The sequence below is a fragment of the Drosophila teissieri genome, chromosome 3R (genome assembly GCF_016746235.2).
Source record: "Drosophila teissieri strain GT53w chromosome 3R, Prin_Dtei_1.1, whole genome shotgun sequence".
Lineage (NCBI taxonomy): Eukaryota > Metazoa > Arthropoda > Insecta > Diptera > Drosophilidae > Drosophila > Drosophila teissieri.
The window spans coordinates 7978919-7990929 of NC_053032.1; positions in this window are offsets into that span (position 1 = coordinate 7978919).

The following is a 12011-nucleotide window of genomic DNA, read 5'->3' on the forward strand; positions in this document are numbered from 1 at the left end:
TAATTTTTTTATAAGTTTGGAAATTTTTATTGATGTGTCAAATTCAAGATGTTTTATCTTTTTGTCTTACATCACACCCTACCTATATGCATTTTAAAATTTTAAGTTGATTTTACCAAAAGACTAAGCTTTTTCGACTCATTATGTTTTGGGTAAGTTATACCTATTATTGAAGGGTTCATATTATTGTGGTTCATCTGGTACTAGCTAAAGTATACCATATTAAATACAACGTAACTTCAATGCCTACCTATGAGTTAATTAGTATGCTTTATAAACCCTAGCTTTCAAGTAAGGGTCGAGAATAAGAACAGTTTAATATCACACCCTACCTAAATGGATTTAACAATTTTAAGTTGATTTTACCAAGAGGCTAAGCCTTATCGACTGATTATGTTTGGGGTAATCAAGATAAATCATACCTATTAGTGAGGGGTTCATATTATTGTGGTTTATGTTGTAGTTGCCGAAGTATACCATATAAAAAACAGCGTACGTTCTATTCCTACCTATTAAGTTGATTAGTGAGCTTTATAAACCCTACCTTTCAAGTTTTGTATTTTGTAGTTGATTATTAAACGCGATCGTGAATGGGAACAGTTTTATATCACACCCTACCTATATGGGTTTTACAAATTTAAGTATATTTTTTTATCAAGAGGCTAAACCTTTTCGACTGAATATGTTTGGGATAATAGAGATAAATCATACCTATTATTAAAGGGTTCATATTATTGTGGTTTATTTTGTAGTTGCCGAAGTATACCATATAAAAAACAGCGTACGTTCTATTCCTAGCTATTAAGTTGATTAGTGAGCTTTATAAACCATACCTTTCAAGTTTTGTATTTTGTAGTTGATTATTAAACGCGATCGTGAATGGGAACAGTTTTATATCACACCCTACCTATATGGATTTTACAAATTTAAGTATATTTTTTTATCAAGAGGCTAAGCCTTTTCGACTGATTATGTTTGGGATAATCGAGATAAATCATACCTATTATTGAAGGGTTCATATTATTGTGGTTTATGTTGTAGTTGCCGAATATACCATATAAAAACAACGTAAGTTCAATGCCTACCTATAAAGTTAATTAGTATGCTTAATAAATCCTACCTTTCAAGTTTTTTATTTTGTAGTTGATTATGAAACACGTCTTGAATGGGAACAGTTTAATATCACACCCTATCTATATGGATTTTACAATTTTAAGTTGATTTTACCAAGAGGCTAAGCCTTTTCGACTGATTATGTTTGGGATAATCGAGATAAATCATACCTATACCTTTCAGGTTTTTTTTTTATTTTGTAGTTGATTATGAAACGCGATTGTAAATGGGAACCGTTTAATATCACACTCTACCTATATGGATTTTACAAATTTATGTTTATTTTACCTAGGGGCTAAACCTTTTCGACTGATTATTTTTTGGGGTAATCGAGATAAATTATACCTATTATTGAAGGGTTCATATTATTGTCGATCATCTTGTAGTTGCGGAAGTATACCATATAAAAAACCGCTTACGTTCTATTTCCACCTATTAAGTTGATTAGTATGCTGTATAAATCCTACCTTTCAATTTTTTTTACTTTGTAGTTGATTATGAAACACGTCGTGAATAGGAACAGTTTAATATTACACCCTACCTAAATGGATTTAACAATTTTAAGTTGATTTTACCAAGAGGCTAAGCCTTATCGACTGATTATGTTTGGTGTAATCGAGATAAATCATACCTATTAGTGAGGGGTTCATATTATTGTGGTTTATGTTGTAGTTGCCGAAGTATACCATATAAAAAACAGCGTACGTTCTATTCCTAGCTATTAAGTTGATTAGTGAGCTTTATAAACCCTACCTTTCAAGTTTTGTATTTTGTAGTTGATTATTAAACGCGATCGTGAATGGGAACAGTTTTATATCACACCCTACCTATATGGATTTTACAAATTTAAGTATATTTTTTTATCAAGAAGCTAAGCCTTTTCGACTGATTATGTTTGGGATAATCGAGATAAATCATACATATTATTGAAGGGTTAATATTATTGTGGTTTATGTTGTAGTTGCCGAATATACCATAAAAAAACAGCGTAAGTTCAATGCCTACCTATAAAGTTAATTAGTATGCTTTATAAATCCTACCTTTCAAGATTTTTAGTTTGTAGTTGATTATTAAACGCGATCGTGAATGGGAACAGTTTAATATCACACCCTACCTATATGGATTTTACAATTTTACGTTGATTGTGCCAAGAGGCTAAACCACTTCGACTGATTATGTTTGGGGTAATCGAGATAAATTATACCTATTATTGAAGGGTTCATATTATTGTGGATCATCTTGTAGTTCTTTCAAATTCATTTATATTTTTATTTCATGTTAGGTCTTAGACGTTGTATAAAAATATTTTTTTTGGCCAATTTCGGTAAGTATATTTAAGAAGCCAATACCTTTTTTTTCTTAGTAACGGAAACGCTTTGGGATCAATGCGCTGCTAATACATAGGGATATCTGTACATTTTTAGATCCATACTTGTAATGTAATATTTTAAAATAATAAAACACATTTTTTTGAAAGCACACTTTTGTAGTAGTAAAAACTCAAATTTGTAAAGATGAGTATGCATGATTTAGTGGAAGAGGTTAGAAATAAGGGCAATGCTAGTTCTTTAGAATGTTGGTTCTGTTCGTTGTGTTTATTTGTCTTGGCCAATTTAGTGGCGCAGTTAAGGAGTCAAATTTCTTAATTTATTTGTTGAATAATACATTATTTTATCAAATTGTTTTTTGTTATTTCGCGTAGTATACCCGTTACTCGTGTAGTAAAAGGGTATACTAGATTCGTTGAAAAGTATGTAACAGGCAGAAGGAAGCGTTTCCGACCATATAAAGTATTTATATTCTTGATCTGGATCAATAGCCGAGACGATCTGGCCATGTCCGTCTGTCCGTCCGTATGAACGTCGAGATCTCAGGAACTACAAAAGCTAGAAAGTTCAGATTAAGCATACAGACTCCAGAGACATAGAAGAAGCGCAAGTTTGTCGATTCATGTTGCCACGCCTACTCTTACGCCCACAAACCGCCAAAAACTGCCCCGCCCACATTATTTAAAAAGGTTTTGATATTTTTTCTTTTTTGTATTAGTCTTGTAAATTTCTATCGATTTGCCAAAAATCTTTTTGCCACGCCCACTCTAACGCCCACAAACCACCCAAAGCTGCCACGTTAACACTTTTGAAAAATGTTTTGATATTTTTTCATTTTTGAATCAGTCTTGAAAATTTCTATTGATTTGTCAAAAAACTGTTTGCCACGCCCACTCTAACGCCCACAAACCGCCAACAACTGTCAATTTTGAAATTTCTCCTTCGCACTTCATCAGGGCATCAAATAGTCGGGGAACTCTCTTGTTTTATTATGTATAGAATCCAACGGAAAACCAAAGTGAGAGTAAAATGAAGCACAAGATGCAAAGTAAAATGGGTAAGGTGTGAAAATTTTTAGAAAATACGAAAGGGTAAGCATTGGAAAAAATTGCCAAAAACAACCAATATTGCTATTAAGGTTTTATATGGTGAATACTGCGTTTAAATTTGTTTGTTCTCTACATAAGTCCATAATATGTTTATTAGTTTAGATATACCATATATACGGTTCTTGTAAGTGGAAACCAAACATAAGCATTAACATTCATACTTGTTTAACATTTCCAGTAACATTCAAAGTGCATTCTTAGGTGACAAGATTTTATTGTTATGAAAATAAATTCTTTCTCCGATATTTAAAAAGCATGTTTCCCATTTACATTTGAATAAAAAATTAAAAATATCTTGCACTACTGAAAAATGTTCTTAGGTAGCTTTCAGAGTGACTTTATAGGCTTTATGACATTCCAAATAATACCAAATCCGGAAATCACTATATTTGTACATAAACGAATTGAATTTGAGGAAGTGTGTACTATAAACCAAAAATCGAACAACATAGGAACCATTTTTACGTTTTTCTTTTTAACGTTCTTTTTTTAACAAATCGTCTAAATTCGAATGAAGTTTGCTTTGACAGAGAAAGAGTTACTTCAGAAGTGTTTAAATTGCTGAGTTTGAAGTTGGTTTATATGTATATCTCAGGTTGTGTGTATTTTCTTAAAGTGAATTTCGTTAAAAAGGAAGAATTTAATCCAACATTGTATAATAGCTAAGCACTTAATTTTCAGCTGATTTAATGCTTTAGGATAATGTAGTCAAAGATATTTTAGGGGTTTTCTTATTAATCATTTTAAAAAGTTGGTTAGGCAGTGTACACATTTGTAGTATTCATTAAATTTCAACTTTGTTCGAAAAGTGGTATCTAATCCATTTTTGTATTTAATGCAAGAAATGCTTCTTGTAACGTAATTCGCGTGGTATTTTTTTTAAATTTAAATAATTTTTTGTGGGTATAATTATATCCGTTAATTGTCGAGTAATAGGGTATACTAGTTTCGTTGAAAAGTATGTAACAGTCAGAAGGATGCGGTTCCGACCATATAAAGTATATAAATCCTGATCAGGATCAATAGCCAAGTCAATCTGGCCATGTCCGTCCGTCTGTCCGTCCGTCCGTATGAACGTCGAGATCTCAGGAACTATAAAAGCAAGGAGACTTTAGCATGCAGACTCCAGTGTAATAAACGCAGACCAAGTTTGTCGATTCATGTTTCCACGCCTACTCTAACGCCCACAAACCGCCCAAAACTGCCACGCAGTTTTGATATTTTTTAATTTTTTTTTTAAGTTTGGTAATTTTTATTGATGTGTCAAATTCAAGATGTTTTATCTTTTTGTTTTACATAAAACGCGATTGTGAATGGGAACAGTTTTACATCACACTCTACCTATATGCATTTTAAAATTTTAAGTTGATTTTACCAAGAGGCTAAGCTTTTTCGACTCATTATGTTTTGGGTAAGTTATACCTATTATTGAAGGGTTCATATTATTGTGGTTCATCTGGTACTAGCTAAAGTATACCATATTAAATACAACGTAACTTCAATGCCTACCTATGAGTTAATTAGTATGCTTTATAAACCCTAGCTTTCAAGTAAGGGTCGAGAATAAGAACAGTTTAATATCACACCCTACCTAAATGGATTTAACAATTTTAAGTTGATTTTACCAAGAGGCTAAGCCTTTTCGATTGATTAACCTTTCAGGTTTTTTTTTATTTTATAGTTGATTATGAAACGCGATTGTAAATGGGAACAGTTTAATATCACACTCTACCTATATGGATTTTACAAATTTATATTTATTTTACCAAGAGGCTAAGCCTTTTCGACTGATTAGGTTTGGGGTGATCGAGATAAATTATACCTATTATTGAAGGGTTCATATTATTGTGGTTTAATTTGTAGTTGCCGAAGTATACCATATAAAAACAGAGTACGTTCTATTCCTACCTATTAAGTTAATTAGTATGCTTTATAAACCCTACCTTTCAAGTTTTTTATTTCGTAGTTGATTATTAACACGATCGTGAATGGGAACAGTTTAATATCACACCCTACCTATAAGGATTTTACAATTTTAAGTTGATTTTACCAAGAGGCTAAGCCTTTTCGACTGATTATGTTTGGGGTAATCGAGATAAATCATAGTTTTTTTTGAGGGGTTCATTCATATTATTGTGGTGTATGTTGTAGTTGCCGAATTTACCATATAAAAACAGCGTAAGTTTAATGCCTACCTATAAAGTTAATTAGTATGCTTTATAAATCCTACCTTTCAAGATTTTTACTTTGTAGTTGATTATAAAACGCGATCGTGAATGGGAACAGTTTAATATCACACCCTACCTATAAGGATTTTAAAATTTTAAGTTGATTTTACCAAGAGGCTAATCCTTTTCGACTGATTATGTTTGGGGTAATCAAGATAAATCATACCTTTTAGTGAGGTTCATTTTATTGTGGCTTATGTTGTAGTTGCCGAAGTATACCAGATAAAAAATATCGTACGTTCTTTTCCTACCTATTAAGGTGATTAGTATGCTTTATAAATCCTACCTTTCAAGTTTTTTATTTTGTAGTTGATTATTAAACGCGATCGTGAATGGGAACAGTTTAATATCACACCCTACCTATAAGGATTTTACAATTTTAAGTTGATTTTACCAAGAGGCTAAGCCTTTTCGACTGATTATGTTTGGGGTAATCGAGTTAAATCATACCTTTTAGTGAGGGGTTCATATTATTGTGGCTTATGTTGTAGTTGCCGAAGTATACCAGATAAAAAATATCGTACGTTCTTTTCCTACCTATTAAGTTGATTAGTATGCTTTATAAATCCTACCTTTCAAGTTTTTTATTTTGTAGTTGATTATTAAACGCGATCGTGAATGGGAACAGTTTAATATCACACCCTACCTATAAGGATTTTACAATTTTAAGTTGATTTTACCAAGAGGCTAAGCCTTTTCGACTGATTAGGTTTGGGGTAATCGAGATAAATTATACCTATTATTGAAGGGTTCATATTATTGTGGTTTAATTTGTAGTTGCCAAAGTATACCATATAAAATCAGAGTACGTTCTATTCCTTACTATTAAGTTGATTAGTATGCTTTATAAATCCTACCTTTCTAGTTTTTTTACTTTGTAGTTTATTATTAAACGCGATCGTGAATGGGAACAGTTTAATATCACACCCTACCTATAAGGATTTTACAATTTTAAGTTGATTTTACCAAGAGGCTAACCCTTTTCGACTGATTATGTTTGGGGTAAATGAGATAAATCATAGCTATTATTGAGGGGTTCATATTATTGTGGCTTATGTTGTAGTTGCCGAATATACCATATAAAAAACAGCGTACGTTCTATTCCTACCTATTAAGTTAATTAGTATGCTTTATAAACCCTACCTTTGAAGTTTTTTATTTCGTAGTTGATTATAAACACGATCGTGAATGGGAACAGTTTAATATCACACCCTACCTATAAGGATTTTACAATTTTAAGTTGATTTTACCAAGAGGCTAAGCCTTTTCGACTGATTAGGTTTGGGGTAATCGAGATAAATTATACCTATTATTGAAGGGTTCATATTATTGTGGTTTAATTTGTAGTTGCCGAAGTATACCATATAAAAACAGAGTACGTTCTATTCCCTCCTCTTAAGTTAATTAGTATGCTTTATAAACCCTACCTTTCAAGTTTTTTATTTTGTAGTTGATTATTAACACGATCGTGAATGGGAACAGTTTAATATCACACCCTGCCTATATATTTTTTAAAATTTAAGTTGATTTTACCAAGAGGCTAAGCCTTTTCGACTGATTATGTTTGGGGTAATCGAGATAAATCATACCTTTTAGTGAGGGGTTCATAGTATTGTGGCTTATGTTGTAGTTGCCGAAGTATACCATATAAAAAATATCGTACGTTCTATTCCTACCTATTAAGTTGATTAGTATGCTTTATAAAACCTACCTTTCAAGTTTTTTATTAAACGCGATCGTGAATGGGAACAGTTTAATATCACACCCTACCTGTAAGGATTTTACAATTTTAAGTTGATTTTACCAAGAGGCTAAGCCTTTTCGACTGATTATGTCATGGGTTAATATTATTGTGGCTTATGTTGTAGTTGCCGAATATACCATATAAAACACAGCGTACGTTCTATTCCTACCTATTAAGTTAATTAGTATGCTTTATAAACCCTACCTTTCAAGTTTTTTATTTCGTAGTTGATTATTAACACGATCGTGAATGGGAACAGTTTAATATCACACCCTGCCTATATAGATTTTAAAATTTTAAGTTGATTTTACCAAGAGGCTAACCCTTTTCTACTAAATATGTTTGGGATAATCGAGATAAATCATACCTATTATTAATGGGTTCATATTATTGTGGTTCATCTTATAGTTGCCGAAGTATACCATATAAATAACAGCGTATGTTCTATTCCTACCTATTAAGTTGATTAGTATGCTTTATAAATCCTACCTTTCAAGTTTTTTATTTTGTAGTTGATTATTAAACGCGATCGTGAATGGGAACAGTTTAATATCACACCCTACCTATAAGGATTTTACAATTTTAAGTTGATTTTACCAAGAGGCTAAGCCTTTTCGACTGATTATGTTTGGGGTAATCGAGTTAAATCATACCTTTTAGTGAGGGGTTCATATTATTATACCCGTTACTCGTAGAGTAAAAGGGTATACTATATTCGTTGAAAAGTATGTAACAGGCAGAAGGAAGCGTTTCCGACCATATAAAGTATATATATTCTTGATCAGGATCAGTAGCCGAGTCGATCTGGCCATGTCCGTCCGTCTGTCCGTCGTACGACGTATGAACGTCGAGATCTCAGGAACTACAAAAGCTAGAAAGTTGAGATTAAACATACGGACTCCAGAGACATAGACGCAGCGCAAGTTTGTTGATTCATGTTGCCACGCCCACTCTTACGCCCACAAACCGCATAAAACTGCCACGCCCACACTTTTGAAAAATGTTTTGATATTTTTTCATTTTTGTATTAGACTTGTAAATTTCTATCGATTTGCCAAAAAACTTTTTGCCACGCCCACTCTAACGCCCGCAAACCGAAAAACACTGTCAGTGTTGAAGACTCGCCTTCGCACTTCCACTAGCTGAGTAACGGGTATCAGATAGTCGGGGAACTCGACTATAGCGTTCTCTCTTGTTGTGGCTTATGTTGTAGTTGCCGAAGTATACCATATAAAAACAGAGTACGTTCTATTCCTACCTATTAAGTTAATTAGTATGCTTTATAAACCCTACCTTTCAAGTTGTTTATTTCGTAGTTGATTATTAAACGCGATCGTGAATGGGAACAGTTTAATATCACACCCTACCTATAAGGATTTTACAATTTAAAGTTGATTTTACCAAGAGGCTAAGCCTTTTCGACTGATTAGGCTTGGGGTAATCTAGATAAATCATACCTTTTAGTGAGGGGTTCATATTATTGTGGCTTATGTTGTAGTTGCCGAAGTATACCATATAAAAACAGAGTACGTTCTATTCCTACCTATTAAGTTAATTAGTATGCTTTATAAACCCTACCTTTCAAGGTTTTTATTTCGTAGTTGATTATTAAACGCGATCGTGAATGGGAACAGTTTAATATCACACCCTACCTATAAGGATTTTACAATTTTAAGTTGATTTTACCAAGAGGCTAAGCCTTTTCGACTGATTATGTTTGGGGTAATCGAGATAAATCATACCTTTTAGTGAGGGGTTCATATTATTGTGGCTTATATTGTAGTTGCCGAAGTATACCACATAAAAAATATCGTACGTTCTATTCCTACCTATTAAGTTGATTAGTATGCTTTATAAAGCCTACCTTTCAAGTTTTTTATTTTATTAAACGCGATCGTGAATGGGAACAGTTTAATATCACACCCTACCTGTAAGGATTTTACAATTTTAAGTTGATTTTACCAAGAGGCTAAGCCTTTTCGACTGATTATGTTATGGGTTAATATAATATTATTGTGGCTTATGTTGTAGTTGCCGAATATACCATATAAAAAACAGCGTACGTTCTATTCCTACCTATTAAGTTAATTAGTATGCTTTATAAACCCTACCTTTCAAGTTTTTTATTTCGTAGTTGATTATTAACACGATCGTGAATGGGAACAGTTTAATATCACACCCTACCTATAAGGATTTTACAATTTTAAGTTGATTTTACCAAGAGGCTAAACCTTTTCGACTGATTATGTTTTGGGTAATCGAGATAAATTATACCTATTATTGAAGGGTTCATATTATTGTGGTTTAATTTGTAGTTGCCGAAGTATACCATATAAAAACAGAGTACGTTCTATTCCCTCCTCTTAAGTTAATTAGTATGCTTTATAAACCCTACCTTTCAAGTTTTTTATTTTGTAGTTGATTATTAACACGATCGTGAATGGGAACAGTTTAAAATCACACCCTGCCTATATATTTTTTAAAATTTTAAGTTGATTTTACCAAGAGGCTAAGCCTTTTCGACTGATTATGTTTGGGGTAATCGAGATAAATCATACCTTTTAGTGAGGGGTTCATAGTATTGTGGCTTATGTTGTAGTTGCCGAAGTATACCATATAAAAAATATCGTACGTTCTCTTCCTACCTATTAAGTTGATTAGTATGCTTTATAAATCCTACCTTTCAAGTTTTTTATTTTATTAAACGCGATCGTGAATGGGAACAGTTTAATATCACACCCTACCTAAAAGGATTTTACAATTTTAAGTTGATTTTACCAAGAGGCTAAGCCTTTTCGACTGATTATGTTTGGGGTAATCGAGATAAATCATACCTTTTAGTGAGGGGTTCATATTATTGTGGCTTATGTTGTTGTTGCCGAAGTAAACCATATAAAAAATATCGTACGTTCTATTCCTACCTATTAAGTTGATTAGTATGCTTTATAAATCCTACCTTTCAAGTTTTTTATTTTATTAAACGCGATCGTGAATGGGAACAGTTTAATATCACACCCTACCTGTAAGGATTTTACAATTTTAAGTTGATTTTACCAAGAGGCTAAGCCTTTTCGACTGATTAGGTATGGGGTGATCGAGATAAATTATACCTATTATTGAAGGGTTCATATTATTGTGGTTTAATTTGTAGTTGCCGAAGTATACCATATAAAAACAGAGTACGTTCTATTCCTACCTATTAAGTTAATTAGTATGCTTTATAAACCCTACCTTTCAAGTTGTTTATTTCGTAGTTGATTATTAAACGCGATCGTGAATGGGAACAGTTTAATATCACACCCTACCTATAAGGATTTTACAATTTAAAGTTGATTTTACCAAGAGGCTAAGCCTTTTCGACTGATTAGGTTTGGGGTAATCGAGATAAATCATACCTTTTAGTGAGGGGTTCATATTATTGTGGCTTATGTTGTAGTTGCCGAAGTAAACCATATAAAAAATATCGTACGTTCTATTCCTACCTATTAAGTTGATTAGTATGCTTTATAAATCCTACCTTTCAAGTTTTTTATTTTATTAAACGCGATCGTGAATGGGAACAGTTTAATATCACACCCTACCTATATGGATTTTACAATTTTAAGTTGATTTTACCAAGAGGCTAAGCCTTTTCGACTGATTATGTTTGGGGTAATCGAAATAAATCATACCTTTTAGTGAGGGGTTCATATTATTGTGGCTTATGTTGTAGTTGCCGAAGTATACCATATAAAAAATATCGTACGTTCTATTCCTACCTATTAAGTTGATTAGTATGCTTTATAAATCCTACCTTTCAAGTTTTTTATTTTGTAGTTGATTATTAAACGCGATCGTGAATGGGAACAGTTTAATATCACACCCTACCTATATGGATTTTACAATTTTAAGTTGATTTTACCAAGAGGCTAAGCCTTTTCGACTGATTAGGTTTGGGGTGATCGAGATAAATTATACCTATTATTGAAGGGTTCATATTATTGTGGTTTAATTTGTAGTTGCCGAAGTATACCATATAAAAACAGAGTACGTTCTATTCCTACCTATTAAGTTAATTAGTATGCTTTATAAACCCTACCTTTCAAGGTTTTTATTTCGTAGTTGATTATTAAACGCGATCGTGAATGGGAACAGTTTAATATCACACCCTACCTATAAGGATTTTTACAATTTTAAGTTGATTTTACCAAGAGGCTAAGCCTTTTCGACTGATTATGTTTGGGGTAATCGAGATAAATCATACCTTTTAGTGAGGGGTTCATATTATTGTGGCTTATATTGTAGTTGCCGAAGTATACCACATAAAAAATATCGTACGTTCTATTCCTACCTATTAAGTTGATTAGTATGCTTTATAAAGCCTACCTTTCAAGTTTTTTATTTTATTAAACGCGATCGTGAATGGGAACAGTTTAATATCACACCCTACCTGTAAGGATTTTACAATTTTAAGTTGATTTTACCAAGAGGCTAAGCCTTTTCGACTGAT